Source organism: Gallus gallus, chromosome 11 (genome assembly GCF_016699485.2).
Source record: "Gallus gallus isolate bGalGal1 chromosome 11, bGalGal1.mat.broiler.GRCg7b, whole genome shotgun sequence".
In the NCBI taxonomy this organism is placed as follows: Eukaryota; Metazoa; Chordata; class Aves; order Galliformes; family Phasianidae; genus Gallus; species Gallus gallus.
This window is the reverse complement of record NC_052542.1, coordinates 5,855,405-5,872,570: the sequence shown is the minus strand read 5'-3', so window position 1 is coordinate 5,872,570 and position 17,166 is coordinate 5,855,405. Positions and strand designations below refer to the sequence as shown.

Below are 17,166 nucleotides of genomic sequence, written 5' to 3'. Positions count from 1 at the left end.
GTGTGACCAAAGTTTTCATCCCCCTCCTTTTGGAGCAGGCACATTACAAATGCACATCAAAGCAAACGAGCTCCATTCTGACTTACAGTCTGAGCATGTTCCTGACAAACCGCATCTGATGAAGAGTCTTAAAGAAGTAGCACAGCAACGCTGCCGGCAGCGAAACAACAGAAGGGCTGGCCCCTTCCGCCAGAGCAGGGAGCCCAGTTAATCAAAGGGTTTGTGCCGGGAGAGGAGCGGGAGCTTTGCATTGAAGCAAGGCAGTCGAATAATGCATATGCAATGACCTAGCTAGGCAGCATTCTAACAAATCACATTTAATTGCATATCTTTCCGTCTCATGATATTCTTCTCAGTTCCACTGCAGTCTGGGAAATCAATAACAAATGTTCATTTTGAATGTCTCTATTCTCTAGCCTTGGACTAATTATGCACATTTCTACTATTCTTATAAGGACAGGGAAGCTCTTCACTTCAAGCACTGAAATAAAACATGCAAAGAAAACCTCTCTGGATAATATTCAAAACAATAAGAATACATATAACAAAGCAAATCAATTCTTCCCTGTTGCGGTGTGCAGCGCCTTCTGACACGGTCTGACTAGCTGGTGGCACTTCTGTGTCTGTTCAGGTGCCAGGCACCATTCTCTTTCATTCTGGGACCAAAGGGAGCTGCAGGGTCGGCATCCACATGGGAATGGGGCTGCCTTGTTTGGGTGCTGGCTGTTTGCTGTCCTGGCCGATCCCAGTTGCACCTCTCGCTGTACAATTTCTTCAGCTACAGCATGGGAATGACCAGGCTTTTCTAAGTCCCTCTCTGTGGCCCTGGAATGAAAAACTTAAGGCATACACTGTTATCAGCAGTAGTGATGTGATGCTGGGCATCACAGTGCCAGGAGCACATACAACTCACAGGTGTGAAACAAATAAGCTCTTAAGTAAAGTATGTGCTCCTTACACCACCATCACTTAGGCACTGGGACCCGCATTTGATGGACAGGAACAAGACAAGACAACAAGCTTGTTTTCTCACTGGGAACAAAATGTTTATACAAGTTTGGTGCAAAAGGCAAAGATTTCCACGTATTCATGGGGAAAGCGGTAGTATTTCTTTAAGGGAAAAAGAGCAAACTACAAGTTCCCCTGGTCTTGGCAAATCATGAGGCGTTTTTCATTTTGTAACATCAAAGTCGGCTCCTCTTCTTTGATGTCTTCACATGCTGTTTAAGGTAAAGCATGAATGAAGAAATGTCAATCTGCAAGGTGTCCATGTAGTTTATGCTGAACACTGAAGAGGACTTGTAGATAAAAGGCAAACACAAGGTTTGATAATGAATGTCCAACAAGGAGGTGTGCATATCTAAAAGGAAACACTCAGTTGGAGAACAGCTCTGCAAACCTTAAAACTCTGCTTAACCCAAGTTTAAGAGATTAAGGAAAAAGTGGGATTTTTTTTAAACTGGGGAACCAGGACAACCAAGACAGGAATTCTGTAAAAATCCTTGTTGTTTTGTAAGAAAGGCTTTTACTCAACAGTCATAAATGTGCCACCCACTGTGCTTAATGTGATAATGTGTAATTTTCAGAAGGTTTGGAGTCAGTGCCAGGGAAAGCAGCACAGAGGGGACTACAAAGCAGCACGGCGTATCTGAGAAGTTTGTGGTGGTTGCTTTGTGGTGCCTCATGTCTCAAAACTTGCAGAAGTCGTGCACTGAATTAAATGAAGCAAAGTGTCAATTAGAGACAAATAGTGTCAAATAGGGGTGACCGGATCATTGGTGTGTGATAGCTGAGGAATGGATATCCACAGGAATCCAGGGAAACAGGAGGTAAAATGTCACAGCTTTGGTCAAGACACTTAAATTCTTACCGGTCTTTTCGTCAGTTAATTGGGAATAATCGTAATGAAATAATATTTATTAGTACTTTGTAGGTGGGGAAGAGATGAACACAAACACAGGATGACATTTCTGTTTATGAAAACATATTATTCAGAGCTGCCCACAACTCTTTGTAACGTTGGAATGCTAACCCATAAAAGACAACTGTGGGTTACGATGGATGGGAACACTGCTGTCTTATCTGTTCCCATTCTTACACATGAGATGTCTTGTGAGAAGACAGTACTGAGAGAGGTAGGCTATATCTTCTAGGGAAAGCTATCTATGACTCCTACGAAATGCTGTTGTAGTGACCTGGCTCAGTGGGCAGAGCAGGCTGCCCATGGCAATGGGAGCAGCCGAAGTAACGCACCTTGAGCTCAGCTGGTGTGCGACATCTGAGATCTTCTGAGATCTGAGAGAAACAGCGAAGGTGCCTTGTTGCCATTTAAATCTAGGCTTGAAGTGCAATGGGATGGGATGATTCTAGGAAAGGATAACGTGTAATAAAAAGAGATGGCAAAACCATTCCCAAAGCATTCTGAAGGTGTTTTCCTTGCTGTGATCTGTGTTAAATTGCTGATGCACTTAATCCACTACTCAGAAATTACAGTTCTAGCAGACAACTGTATCCACCTTATTAAGAAAGTTATTTCTAAATTCAGATTTTTCTGATTTAAAAAGCCCAGTAAGTACAAGTCTAGGCTGAAACTGACAGCAGTTTTCCTCAAGTATTTTTCAGTCAAATTAAATCCCAGGCTTCTGCAGTCTTTGTGGCTGAACTGTTACAAAGAGACATCCACATTTGCTTTATTTGTCTGGGAGATATCTAAATATTTGCTGGGAAATATAACTTTTGAGAAGAGAGATTAGCTTTCAAGCTCCAAGTCTTTTAAATGTCAGCTCTGTGAAAACTACTGACAGTCAGTAGGTGGAGAGTTAGTATTGTCTGACAAGGAAATTCGTGGGGAGCAACTTCAAAATGCAACACAGAAGAAAAGAATTTCAGGACTCTCAAAAGACTTTGGAAGCAAGAAAGTTTTACCCTTCAGCACTTGTGCAGAATGAACGGTATTTGTTCTAGGAGGCTTAATCACCTCGTTTTGTTATCATCCTCAGTTCAGTTTCTCCAGACAGAGGGTTGAAATAGGACTGGCAGATAAGGGGCAATCTTGGCATTTGAATCTTGAGAAGGCATGATGATGAATTATTGTATCGCGTATTGTCGCTGGGCCTAAAAGCCCTCTTCAGCCTCACTTGTGTGAGATGCTTTATACAAATCTTGTGCAAGGATAATCCCTGCTTAGTAGAACAGATGCGTTACAGCATCGCTTTCCTGTTGTGCTCCAGCTCTGAAATCCAGGGCAGTTTTCTCCAGCAGAGAGCCAGGTGTCTCTGTGGAATGGGAGTGAGGTGAGATCTCAGATGGATCTTCCTTCTCTTTTCTGATGTATACAGGATGCTGAACACTAGAAAGCCTCAACTTTTCCACCCCCGCTGTTTTCCACCAGTTTAATCTAATCCCTTTATACAATTTTAATTTTTCATCTTTAGGAGCTTTGATCTGGTTTGTCCCTCCCTAGAGAATAGCTGTGGTCTGGTTCTGTCCCTCCTCTCATTCTTTACATCCATCTCACACACCTCCTGTCTTTGTATCTCCCTCCTTGCTGAGCACCACATCACCTGCAGCTCCCTGCATGCTCCCTGCTAGCTGTGCGCTGGGCACCAGCCCTTTGCAGCGCCCTGAAGCCCCGCAGAAGCCTCCTCCTCCCACCTCCAAGGCATGTCTCCCAGTGGTGTGTGCTCTGCTGGGCTGCAGGGTGCCTGGATCCACCTCTCCCCTGCGGGGCTGAGAATCTGACAGCACTTAACCAGCAGTGACTGGTAACAATAAGAAGAGTCTTCGGAGGGTTATATTTACATGCAGAAAGACAAGGGGACGTTATATATTCCAGATGGCCCAAAGCAGGTGGATGTTATAATGCAGATAGAGTTTACTGCAGTGCTAGAAGAGAAGAGGGCATGTTGTTACTGCAGCAGCACCTCAGGGTCCTAACCCGGCTGTGCTACAACTCCCATTTTGCTGGCACTGTACAAATATATCATGTCAATTACTGTCATGAAGAGATCACAATCTAAACAGACAGATAAGTGCAGAGGGCAGTGGATACAGGAAGCTTCTCCAAGGCCCCACAGACCGTCAGGGGCAGAGCCAGGACTCAGCTTGTGGCCTCAGTACTAACTTGCTGCTGATGGCTGAATGGGCTATTCTGTTTGTTTGCTGGGACCCCCAGCCTGCAAGCCAGCTCAGCAGTCCTCAGCTCCTTCTGGAAGCAACGGGACTGCTAGGAATCAGGTACTTTAATCTTTCAAAGGCTCTGCGTGTTAGTTCTGGAGAAACTTGTCAGAAAGAAAACCCAAAACAGTCTTCAGGAGGGAATGGTTTGGGGCAGCAGTGAGGGTCCAAGACTCCAGGCTTACGATGTGCAGCTAAGTGAAGCTGTGAACCTCTTGACACCCTTCACACCACTAAATGGCCTGAACCCATTGAAGTCCAGGGATTGTACCACAGCTCAGAGTGTAGCATTCAGTGAACATGCTGAGCCTATGGCACACAAGGAATTTCAGGCGCCATATGGGTGCCTCTCTTTGAGCTTAGTCAGTTGGTATGGAAGTGAGATACAAAATGAGACAGGACAGGAAGGCAGACTCTGTTGTTCAGAAAAAGACCAGCAAGCCCACCAAGAAACACTCTGCATTGGGCAAGAGCTGCTGGAAAAGGAAATCCTGCCCTGACCTGCTGCATTCAATGAAGTGTCTATGTGTGCCTGGATAAAGGAGATCTACTGGACATCAACACTGAGATTTTCGGAAAGCCTTTTACAAGGCTCCATACAACAGATTTGGAGAAAACAGCTTGCCTTGAGGTTGGTGACCGGATTATTTTATGGACTGAAAACTGGTTAAAAGATGGGAAACAAAGGGTTGGTTGATTACCTTCCCATCGCTGAAGACAGAATACTAGCCTGGATGCACCAGAAACCTAATCCAGCATTTCTTACGTTCTTGAAGCAGCTGCAGGCTTTTCCAGCATAAATTTGTGAAGTGGCCATGTGAATGTCTTCCGTATTACCTAAAAGCAATGAGGAGTGCTCCCTGTGTTCAGCCAGGAGTGATTTGCAAAGAGAGGTACGTGCATTATGCAGAACTGGAGAGAATCAATGTTGGGCTATCCTCGTTAGCCTAATTTAGAAACTTTTGAGGTAAGGCACAACTTCCAGCCCTGCTGGATCTGGGTGTTGCAGTCTTGATCTTGGAGCACCTGGCAGCTAATTTACTTGTGCAGAGACAGTTCGTTTTCAGTGCTTCTGAATTTCGGTTTAAAACTGCACTAGACTGTAGCTTTTTACCACTGCATTCATTGTATGCCTTACTGAAAAAATAATGGGCAAATGAGCTGTCGGAGACCCAAAAGGGATGATTGTAATTTTCAGTTTATTATGAGGAGAAAATACATCTGGAGTGATCAAAGGTAAAAGCTTTGCCCTCCGGAGCAAACGCAGCCCTGTGCCGAGCAGGCACATTGTGGCACACCTGGGGGTGAGCCATGGGTCGGATGCCTGAGTCTTATTTCTGCAGACTTCCATTTAGAGGAGGGGGGCAGAAATGAGAGCAGAACTGAGGGAGGGGCAGGAGCTGGGAGGAAACTGAGCAGTGATTAAAACAGACTGAAGGATTCCACCCCCAGCAGAAGCAGCTTTGCTGCTGGGTCTCTCATGCTGCCTGAAGTTTTCAAAACCAACGACAGCCTTGTCTCACTACAGAAGGAATAAAACAAACTTTAGCTCCTTCTCAGTCTCTCACTTGGAGCATGAATTTCTAGTATCAGTCAAGCTGGTTTCGTTGGGTTTTTTGGCAGAACCCTGAAGATTTTTCCAACGTGTGATGGAAGAGAGAAGGAGTGATGCAGAATCAGCTTCCTTGTGATCTGAGGCACTGGGAACTGTGCTAACCTCCTGAAATGGGGGTCTGGGAGAAGGGCAGAGTGGGAATGCATGGTTCTGTGATGCTGGGGCAGCTGATACTGTAAGTAAAATGCATCCACTGAAGGAACAATGGCCCCAGATTGATCATTCATGTTGTATCATGAATAAAGAGAATATACCCAATAACCTGAACAGAATGGGACACCCAGAACTGTGACGAGAGCTCTCTGAAATTACGGGAGACAATCAAATAAACGAAGCTAAGGCAAAGTTGTGGTAAGTATCTGCTATCATGGAATGATAGTGAAAGCAAAGACAAGTGGAAGACAGCCTTGTTTCTAAGAATCAGATCTTCGTGCTCTCAATTTTTTTTGACAGCTCTATGAGCAGAGGAGGCGTTCTGTGAGCCGGTGTTACAAAACCTGGGTAGTGCTACATTCCTTACATGTGAATGTCATGTAAGTTCTTTCAGGTCCAGCAGAGAAAAAGCTGTGACAGTGGAGAAGTGTGGTGGAATTAGGAAATACCTGCTTGGAGGGATGAGCCTTGGAGTGGATTGTCTTTGCCAGCGAGCAGGCACAGCGGTGTACTGGGGCTGTGATGGTACCAGTGCAGGAGGAGGCAGCCTCTGTGGGCTGTGGGTCTGGTCAAACACATGTTGTGGGGCACTGCTGGGTTAGTGGGATGGAGCACAGTGCTGCATTATACACGTAACGTCAATGTGCCGTGCTCTGCTCTTCTGTAGAGGGTCAGCAATGCTGGGGGGAAGAGCCCTGGAGCAATGTGAGAAGATTAAAGAAGCTTAAGTAGACCTTGACTGGAGCGAAAACAATGGCTAAGCCTGACCGCCCACACCAGGTATTTCTGCAATGAGGAGGAGTGCTGAGAACTGAAAATCTGATGGCGATAACAACTGGATTATCACATGCTGGATATTCCACATCCCAAAGAGTTGGTACTCAGGTCTCATCAGTGCTAATGGCAGTCCTGGCTCCCTGCACCATTTCTGACTTCCAGTGTCTGAAAGCAGGCTGACAAGAACTAAGCAGGTCTGCTCAGGTGCCGTATCAAAGAGCAGGAAACAGATCCAAGTCTATGCTTGGAGACTGGGGGAGGCCTTCAATGAAGGACTTGTAATTTAAGTTCCAGGTTAAGTCAGAGTAAGCCTAAAATGAGGAGTCGAGAGTGTTCAGAAAAAGCTTTGAAAAAGTTTCTTTTTTCTTCAGAAGTGTCGCAACTGGGTATTAAAGATGCTTCTAATTCTTCAAGTACAGTGGATGCAGACTTCCAAATCATCCGGCTCTGTTCATGCTGAATTGCTGCCACATGGAGTGGAAGGCAGTGAATAACTCTCACCTTATTCTCCCCTTTTCAAGGTTCTCCTCCTACCCTCATTGATGTAGGGAACATAGCTCTAAATTTCCATCAAGTCTAATGAAGTCTTGCCCATTACAGATCCAAATTCACCTCTTTTTTTCCTCCCCTTCTCTCTGAAGCGCTCCTTGGTAAAACAACTAAGCAGAATTAGGTTCTATTTTAAAATGGCCTGCTGCTGACAGCTTCAGTTCTACAAGCAGTTGAAAATGGCTGGCAAACCTTTATACAAACAGCATGCAAAACATCACACAAAGCCTAGGGAAGAAACGGCTTTAGATGTGGGGATTATGAAAGAGTGAATACAATTTTAAGATAAAATACAAGTGATTAAGTTAATGATGGATAATTTCTCCAGTTTGAAAACTATAATTAATAGGAATTAATTGTATATTTAGAAGTTTAGCATAGCTCCACTAAAAACGCTACATCAAACATAATGATATTGGAAGCCTATATAATGAAGAAATGATCCAGATGTTCATAAAAGCTTATAAAGCATTAGAAAAAAGGGGCCTGCATGAAGAAGCTCTAATGATAAAAAGATGCCACTTGCTGTTCTGCTCTTCTTTTAAATACATCCTTTCTGAAATAATGATTATCATTTGCACTTTCATCTTAAGTTAAATAGCATATGGCTTTGGCTGATTAAAGCCCCCTCCTGGTATTAATCAGCATCTTAGTATCATGTTTCTAATGGAGGCAGCAGTTGCCCTGCTGATATTGTAAGCTTTTTAACAACATCTAAGTCTGTGGATCACTGCTGCTGGCAAGAAATAGCTTTGAGCCTCCTATGTACGAGAGTATTGCAAAGATGTCACTTACAGGTGCAGTTTATATGAATTTCTACAACAGACTGTGTTTTAAATGTCTGCTGAAACTTAAATAATAAAATTAAATAGTAGTTACCTGTTTTTTAAAGAAAATCAGAGAACTTTAGAGTATGGCAGTGTCTGATGGGCTGGGGGAGGCCCAGTGCAGGAATGGGCTCCTGCAGAGGTTGAGCTTAGTTGGGCACCTCATGGCAAAGGAACCAATGTTAGCAGAGGAATCAGGGAGCTTTGTTACTGGAGATGTTTCAGAAGGAAGGAGTATCCCAGGAAGCCTGCCAGGCCAGAGACTTTCAGCACCCCGTGGCTACATGTGAGGCGGTTGTGAGGACCTATTATGTTGTGTGTTGTAGTTAGCATTGAGTTTAGATTTAGAGATACTTTTCCAGATCTGGTATCTGTGCCTTAGCACCTGGAAATACTGTTGGACGTCACTTCCATTTGCTGTTTGATGTAGCTAACCTAAGGCTCTGTGGATGCACAAAATCCCACAACTCTCCATTCTTCTTCTGCCTGGGTTGTTGTATTAAAAAGAGCAGCTTCACAAAGAAAGTCTAGCAAGGCAATACTACCACAACTCCATTGTTGCCACCTTCTCCTTCATTAGCTCCCACTTTTCTCTTTTATAAAAAGTAATGCCTCCTGCATGGTCATTCTCTGCCCTTTAGTAAATGACTTATTAACCCAATGGTTCATCCTCCCCCTTGGGATCCTCTGGGCTCCCTGGATCCCTGTTCACCACGGTCATGCTGATTATTTAACACGTTTCACAAGAGCCTCGGATACTTTAGCTGGTATGTTCTGTTTATCTTGCTTGTTTTTCTTGTAATATATCCCAATGCTGCTCGGTCCCACAGATTGTTTTAAATTTTGAGTCTTTGGCATGCATGTTTGAACTTTATTTTTCCCAATTCTAGGAAAATGTACAATTGTTTTACTGTCTCACATACTTGACTATTCATTTAGCCAGTCTTTCAATTTACAGTCTACTTGGTCTCCATTTTGTTTTAGAACAACCTGGTTACTGGGTCGACTTCTTTTTCTGTCTCCCTGTTTTCTTGAACTGAAAATATCTCTACAACTTTAAAAATACTTGCCTTGTTGGGAATTGCTGACCACCTGTGTACTTCAGACTATGCCTCTGTTGCTGGGCAGGCCATAACAATCATACTTATGCACTGAATACATACAGTAAATTATGTAAACAATTCCATTTCTTTTTCTTAGTCAGAATTGATGATATTAAGGCCATTTTGCTCCCCAGAAGAGCACCTCTTGGCAGCTGAATGTCTTTCTGTTTAATTGTTTGCCATCTGTAACTTGTTTCTGCTCTTTCTTTATTGGCTATTGATGAGGTCAAGATGGTGATCTGGCAGCTGCTGCTGACCACCTGTTTTTCAGCTCGTCAGCCCACACGATTGCTCCAATGTCACACACATCCTGCAGAACCTGTCTCCATCCAGGGGTTTGTTCATAACCTGTTTCCTCACAAGCCAAGGGAAGTCCCTTCTGCCACCGCTCCTTCTCCCCGCCGGCAGCGTGCCTGAGATCCCACAAAGAGGATGTTCCAAAACAACAGTTTTCAAAGGCTGTGCAAATTTCTGCCAGCTTTTCCATAAGCAACAAAAGAATCTGCTTCCTGTTTAAAAAGAACCACTGACATTGTGTTTCAGTTAGAAACCAACCACACATGCCTTTTTGCAAAAATTCCTCTTTGATCATTACAGTGCCTTCATTTTTCTTTCCCACTAATTTGCCATTACTCAGTTGAAAGAGTAGAACATGGAGTTACCACTGGCCAGGAAGTGACTGCAGCTATTGCACCATGGAGGGCATCCATCTGCATTTCAGAAATGGAAAATGGAGCCGTGTTTCTCCCAGCTTTCTCGAAGAGAGCGTTAGCAGTGGCATCACTGCATTTCTGGGAATTGTATATTTTCTAATGGTGAGAATTATGGTTTGAAGACAGAAAACATCCCTGTCTTGCCTTTTGTTTTCTCTTCCTCTTCGTCATGAGGAAGTATTATTCTTAATGATTTCACAGTGACACTACAAACTTACAAAGAATTACACGCTGTGCTAGGTGCTGTAAGATCACTCAGGTGCATTTATTTCAGTGTAATGTCTTTGCTTACAAGACTGCTGTTCAGCTGATGAGCTCCACATAGAGCTGCTTCAACAAGGGGAAGCAGAGCTGAAATGCTAGCAGCATGGAAGGTCTTGTCCAGGTACTTAGTAGATCCTTTCTTTGGTGAATACTTTGCAGTCCATTCCTTATATATATTTTTTTGCTTGATAACAGGAATAAACTTGAGGAAGTAACTCTGCCAAATATTTGAAGAATATGTGTTTGCAGTGTTCCACCTTTCGCTGCTCTGTATTTACTTGGGCTGCCAACCTCCTGCACCTCTAAACACATCTGCTGTAACCTTCCTCTGGTCAAATGGCAGAGAAGACTGCACATCTGCAGCAGTGCAATGGCATGGGTTTACTTTAAACTACAGAATCCACACAATACTAAGAATCTTTTCCTCAAATTTCTTTCAGATTCCTCATAATTTCTTCCGATTCACAAATGTTCAACTGATACCATACACGATGGTCCTGCCAGTCTTCATGCAGAGTCTGCATAGCTATAAATTGCATGACATGACAATTATCATGCAATTTGGGGGGTTGTGGGAGCTGTAAACATTATAGTAATCTGATTTAAATACTCAGTGCTCCAACAAATTAGGCATGAGTGAGTTGAGTTCTGCCTTGAATGCAAATGCAATTTCATCCATCTCTAATAGCAATACCATAAAAGTACACAGAGAGAGCATGTGGCTTGCAAAGTATTTTTAAAAATGAAAATGTTGTATATATTAATGAACACAAAATAAAACCTAGGGAGAAACATAAATATACTTTGTGATGCTTATCTCAGGGATTATAGTTCAGATTTCTACTCCTGGAACAGCTAGCATTTCAAAAACATAACATTTGATTCATAGAGTTTGTTTTATGTTAAACATTCCCCACATGTCCAAAATGTATCCCTCTGCTATAGACCTGCATCTCTTGTATCCTACTTGCACCCTTCCCTTGTTGGATGTAGCTGCAGCATGAGGTGAGCCTTGCAGGGGCCCTGTGCCCTAGAGATGCTGTGTGCTGGCAGCAGGGTGTGTGTGCCTGCCTGTGCTTCTCCAGGCTGCTGCTTGTCACCTGCAGTGCCCTGCGTGTAGGAGCTCTCATTGTGGGCGAGTAACCCCAAGCCTGGTTCAAAGACAGAAGAAAAAGTCAGTCTGTCTGTCAGAAGCTGCCATTTCTAAGACAAGAGTGAGCAGATGGATGGGGACAGGCAGGGAATAAAGAGAAGCAGTGACAGTATTGATCTGTACGATGGTGCACTCTGCTGCACGTTGTGTTTGGTTGTCTCCCTCACAGTGTGTGAGGGCTCTGAAGAGGAGAAGGTACCTTCATGCAGCTGGCTTAGCTTTGTGCGGGGACAGGCAGCTTGAAACCAAGCCTGTATGACAGATAACATTCCCATTGGGGTTTAGGAGATAAAAGTGCCTGCAGGTAGCTAGTGGAGCCTGTCTGGAAATGGGCGAGGAGCACAGGTTGACTTTTTAACATCTAAATGCTGCTGGTTCAGCATTATTAATTGTTGTGTGTTGCGATCTTGAAGATGAATACGGAGCCCATCCTGGAGCAGCATACTGCATGCACCCAGGGCTGCTTGTGAAACACAGGCAGGGCTTCATTCTGTGCCTGGCAGCTGAACCCCTGGAGCACGAGACACAGCATGCGTTGTCATCCTGATAGAGGAAGGACATCACAATGAGCACTTTAAAGGTAAAAAATGAAACAGAGGAAAGCCCAGGGTAGTACCTTAGAAAGAATGGAGCTGTCAGCAGAAATCAGAGTAGTCCCTAAGTGATGCATTTCTTTCCCACGCTCCATGCACATGCACACACTTGTCATTTTCTGCACCTTTTACCATCTCCTTTAAAACACACTAGCTATGGTGGGAAAAGCTTAGATGTGTGGCTGTCCATTTCCCCTTACCAGCTGCAACTGCAGCAGCTGGAAGAGCACTCAGTCACCAAGCACTTCAGAGGTGATGTCAACAACTTGTGTTCCATGATGCAGCAGGAGCACTTCAGATCAGCTCAGGCACCACTCCACTTCTGAGACAGGGTGCATCACTTGTGTTCCATCCTGCCTGAGCTGGGGCATTGTGCACCATTTTAGCTGCTGCCCTGAAACACTGACAGCAATAGAAACTACAGTGAATGAAGTATCAGCCCATTGCATATCTCCTATAAGCAGAAACATTTGCAGTGATCAGTCAGCAGTTTATTGGCTAAGATTAACAACTGAGATAACTACAAATAAGTGGCTTTGCAGCCTTTTCTTCTAGCGTGTCTTTTGCAATCAGTATGAATTATTACAGTGGGTTTCAAGAGGTACATAGAAAGTTCAGCTAACAAGCAAATAGATATAAAAGAAAAGGATAAAGGGAAAACCAATGTTAATGGCTTTTCCTTACCAAAGACAGCTGGAGTTCATAACTGTATCACTATTAGTCTGCACAGTGTCATTGTCAGTCTGAAGACAAAAAAATCAATGTGCTGTTTTTCTTTTTTTCTTTCTTTCTTTCTTTTTTCTTTTTTTCTTTTTTTGAAACTGAAGAATGCAAAAACGAGATTAGGATAGATTAGTTCAAATATCTGGTCTGATGGCAAATAACACTGCGATCAGAAAACTGAAAATGCTCTATGAACTCTGGCCAGAAATTCCACATTTACTAGAAATCTGGTAGTGCTGTTGTTCTCTACTGGGATGATGTGATCCTCAGTGCTGTCCTAACTGCTCACTTCTCCCAGGACACGGAAAAGGTTTCAAAAGCGAAATCTTCTGGAAAGACGGTTCCCGTTCTAGCCAGAACATTTTGTGCTGTGAATGCAGTTACTTTCATGATTTAGAGTCAGTGCTCAAACAGTCTTTGAGAAAGACCTTACTTTGAAGCCAGTGCGTGCTCTCACTCAGTGTCCCAGTGTGACCCCAGAAGGAACTTGGCTGCTGAAGGTGTGGTGTGCCTTTGAGTATGATGAAAATACAAATTGCCAATGACTTGTCATTAAAAATCTCTTGTTCTAAATGTAGGGACCTCCTGACCAGATGTCAACAGGTCACTGTTAACTGTGATATCGTTGTTGATACCTTTTGCTGCCCTACCCATCACTTGCTGCTTTTGCTGCCCAGAAGGGCTGCGCGCTGTCCACCCAAGAGCTGATACACACGACCTCAGAAAGCACTGTTCCACCAGTTCCTGAAATGCAGCCTTGCCAACTCTTGCAAACTGAATGCAAACCTCAGAACTTCTTAGAAGAACTTTAGTTCCTTGATTTGAATCATTTAGTGAAAATCTTAGTTTTCATACAAGCGTATAAGCACCTCATTTTATAAAAATGGATATGGAGAAAAATTTAACTGTAGACATTTCTATAGAATGGGAAATATCAAGCACAAAAGAAAATGAAATGCATTTTATTTTTAGGATACAGCTGAGTTTTTAGACCTGGCAGGCACGTTTTAAATGTTTGTCTTGGCACAGGGGGAGCGCAGTGGTTTTGAAATCTTTGTACCCTGTTTTGTGGGACAGTGCTATGTGAACCAACTGTGTTTCATATTTGAAGCATTTGGTGGGTTGAAATTTCAAAAAGACAAACAATTCTGTTACAATTTATTTATTAGATAAATGATGTGGTGGGAATGCGTCATATCCCTTTTCTGAGAGTTAATTAAGAAACATCTGATTGTATGCAATGTAGAAAGCAGCAGACTTTTCAGTTCACTAGTAACATGCACACTTCTTCACATCCTAAGATAAAATGTCTCCAAATATCAAAGGAGGGGGAAAAAAAAGATGAATTTTCTGTGTTTTTCCCACATGTGATAAAAGAGCCTGTAACTGACTGTGGAAGGGAAAGAATTGACAGGTCTGGGAAGGCCTTAGGAGAGATGTTCCCATGGCACTGCATATGACACTTAGCAGGTTTTCAGTGTCCTTCCCAGAGGTTTCTTAACAAGACCTTGGGACTGGCCATCACTCTCATTTTGGATGCAACTTTGTCTGGGTTCCCAAGCTGGATGCTGCTGTCTGGTACTGAGTCTCACAGTTTCTCTCCACCTCATCAACTGGCAGTAGAGTCAGCGTTACTTTTATTATGTGTGCTTTCTCACTTCTATTTATGGATGAAAAAGAAAAAAGAAAAAAGAAAAAAAAAGAGAGAGAGAGAGAGAGAAGAGAAAGAAAGAAAGGCAGGAGGAAAAAAGAAGCTTCTAAAACAACTAGTGCCACCTAGTGTTATCCCAAACTCAGAAAATCCCACACAGGCTCTTCCTAGTGGAAAAATCCTCTGTGGTAAATCCAATTTCCATTGACTTCACTTCAGCTGGCACTGACTTCCTCAGATATTAACATTACAGCTTACAGAAAAAGCTACATATTTTCCTTCACTATATCCAGGATACCTGAGAATCTGTATGTGTGTGTTGACATGATGGCAGATAAGTTAATTATATTCTGCAATTTTATCCCAATGCAGATGGGGACATTACTTGGCAGACAATGGTATGCAGCAGTGGTGTCAAAAGTGAGTAAGTGTGTCTACTGGCTCATCATGTACCTGCTTCAGAGAGCTGGCTCTCAACAATAGAAGGCCTTTTAAAATGTATTTGCCATACTGAGATAAGTATCACCATTCATTAACATATTTTGAAGCATTGTAATGAGTATTTTATACCCGGTTTTCTTACGGTAGAAATTCCTAAAGTAGAGCTTTGCACAAGGAATTTGTGATGCGGCGTTCTCTTTGGAATGATACAACCCGTAATGATCCTTAGTGTTGAATAAAATCTATTATGAGATGAGGCATACCAGAAGATATTAATTACACAGCATGGTGGTCGTGGCAGTAATTCTGACTGAAATGAATTGCACCATTTATTTGCTGAGGTCTGATACACTGTGTGCTGTTAAGTACACTTTCTATGAGACAAAAGCTCAGTCAGAACAGCGTTATCACCACTTACTTCTAATGGCTGGATGCTGAAAGCCAAGTAAGATTATCTCTGTCTGGTCTGAGGTTTTACTAGTAATGGAATCAACTGAGATTTCTGTACATGCTTTGGGCTCAACTTTTGCCTGCTCTCTGAGGTCCTCAGCGGTCACAGAAATTAAGTAATCCTCCAAAAATTCCTGCCTTAACTTGGTGCATATTATTGAATACATTCTGTAGACTCTTAAAGCAAGGCAGAAAAAAATGACACTGACAGCACTTCCATGAATGCTTGATTCTTGGGAACTATACCACAAAGTGTGTATGGTGTTTCAATGTTAGCTGTAGGGCTCCCGGAGTCCACAAGGTTTGTCCATGTTTCCTGCTCTTGTAGGAAATTGCTGTAGGAGGGTTTAGAAAATGAAAGGAAGGTGGGCACTAATAGTCAAAACTATAAAAGAGTAGGAATTGTCAAGAATCCCATGAGGATGTTCTGTTTCTCAGAGGACTGGGAAGTAGTGGCCAACATGGCACTGACACGTTCTAGAGCAGGTTACGACTTCTTCCTTTATGCAAAAGCTAGAGTAATTAAAATTGCAAAGGAACACCTGAATGCCATCTTGCTGCGCTTTTAGTGATCACCAGCAGATACGGGAAAATTTGGAACAGCAACCTGAGAGCAGCCTATGAACTGTGAAGGGCAGAAAAAGTGCATGAGCTCCCAGTGCAGGAAAATGGCGAGCAGCTGAGGAACACTCCCTGAAGTTCAGCATGTGCTCAATCTGCACTGGATTGGCACATCAGCACTGAGAGGTTAAAGGACTATTTTCTGCAAATGCTTCATTCCCTATGCTTTAAAGACATGAGGTACATTTTCTCTTACACAATGTCTTAGTCCATGCTCCACGTAATATCCTGTTATTTCAGTGGTATTGTTCACAAGGATGTCATAACCTAACCCTATGTCTTAATCTTATATGGACTAATACAGACAAAGCGTGTGCAGACAGAGGAGACTGATGCAGCTGAGGTTAATGCTGAGTTTATTGCCTCATCATCTCTCCAAGCCTACCAGTAAAGAGGGAGCAATGAAGACATATCTGTTCTGTTTTTCTTAACTGAAAATAACTTTTTTTTTTTCATCCCAAGGGCAGAGTTTGAGACAGTCTTGAAACATTTCAGAATTTACTGAACAAACATCTCCTTATTCTGCCATGCAAAACACCCACAAACATTTTAACTCCTTAATGGTTTACCTCAATATATCTTGGCCTAGGCACATACAGAAACAGAGACTTAACACACGAAATGGATGGGGCTTGAGCAACCTGGTCCAGTGGGAGTGTCCCTGACTATAGCAGGGGTTGAAACTAGATGATCTTAAAGGTCCTTTCCAACACAAACCATTCCATGAAGCACACAAATAGAATTTTTTTGCATCCCTATTAGTATACCACCCATGACACTTGAACATGTGTTGTATAGTCATTGATAAGTCATGGCACATAATTACATATCGTATGTGATACTAAACATCTCCGAGTGAATTTCAAGTCAGTAAGCCTGAGCATTAAAAAACAGGCCACAGGAATCACAAGGCTTAAAATCAGGACAACTAGAAAGATCATATTGGATTACCCATTGCTTTCTTCTAGGGTTTCTGTTCTGCCTTGCAAGCAGGAGGCATATAAATAAACTATTGGTTGTTTCATTGAAAGCTGAGACCTATAAGCAAGGAATGGAAGCTTTAAATAAATAAAATATTCTATGACTAGTGATGAACTATCCGGATATGGCAACCCTACGTCAAAGAAATTTGCTATTGTTCTATACAGTCATCTCTCAATTTTTTGGTATTTCTTTAAAAAATGGCCAGATTGTGTTTTTCACATCCAAACCAGTATTGAATAGTGGGGAAGGAGCCATCAAATAATTTCCATTCTTTTCTGTGGTCAGTGATACAAAGGGAGACCAAATCATACTCTAGGACTGACAAGTTCTCACTTGCTCTGCACTGCTGTGGTGATGGACATTCCACTGTTGA

The 17,166-nt window shown here is 42.8% G+C and overlaps 1 protein-coding gene across 2 annotated transcripts in view; it reads left to right on the top strand.

The window, feature by feature from the left end:
* CYLD (CYLD lysine 63 deubiquitinase) overlaps window positions 1-17,166 on the top strand; it is an 81,511-nt gene that overhangs the window by 6,428 nt on the left and 57,917 nt on the right. Inside the window, exon 3 of one of the 2 annotated variants that reach the window (XM_046899707.1) lies at window positions 14,670-14,717. The exons of the other annotated variant lie outside the window; for it this stretch is intronic. The gene's annotated coding sequence lies outside the window, so the exon portion shown is untranslated. The remainder of the gene's footprint in view (window positions 1-14,669; window positions 14,718-17,166) is intronic. 2 annotated transcript variants of the gene reach the window in all.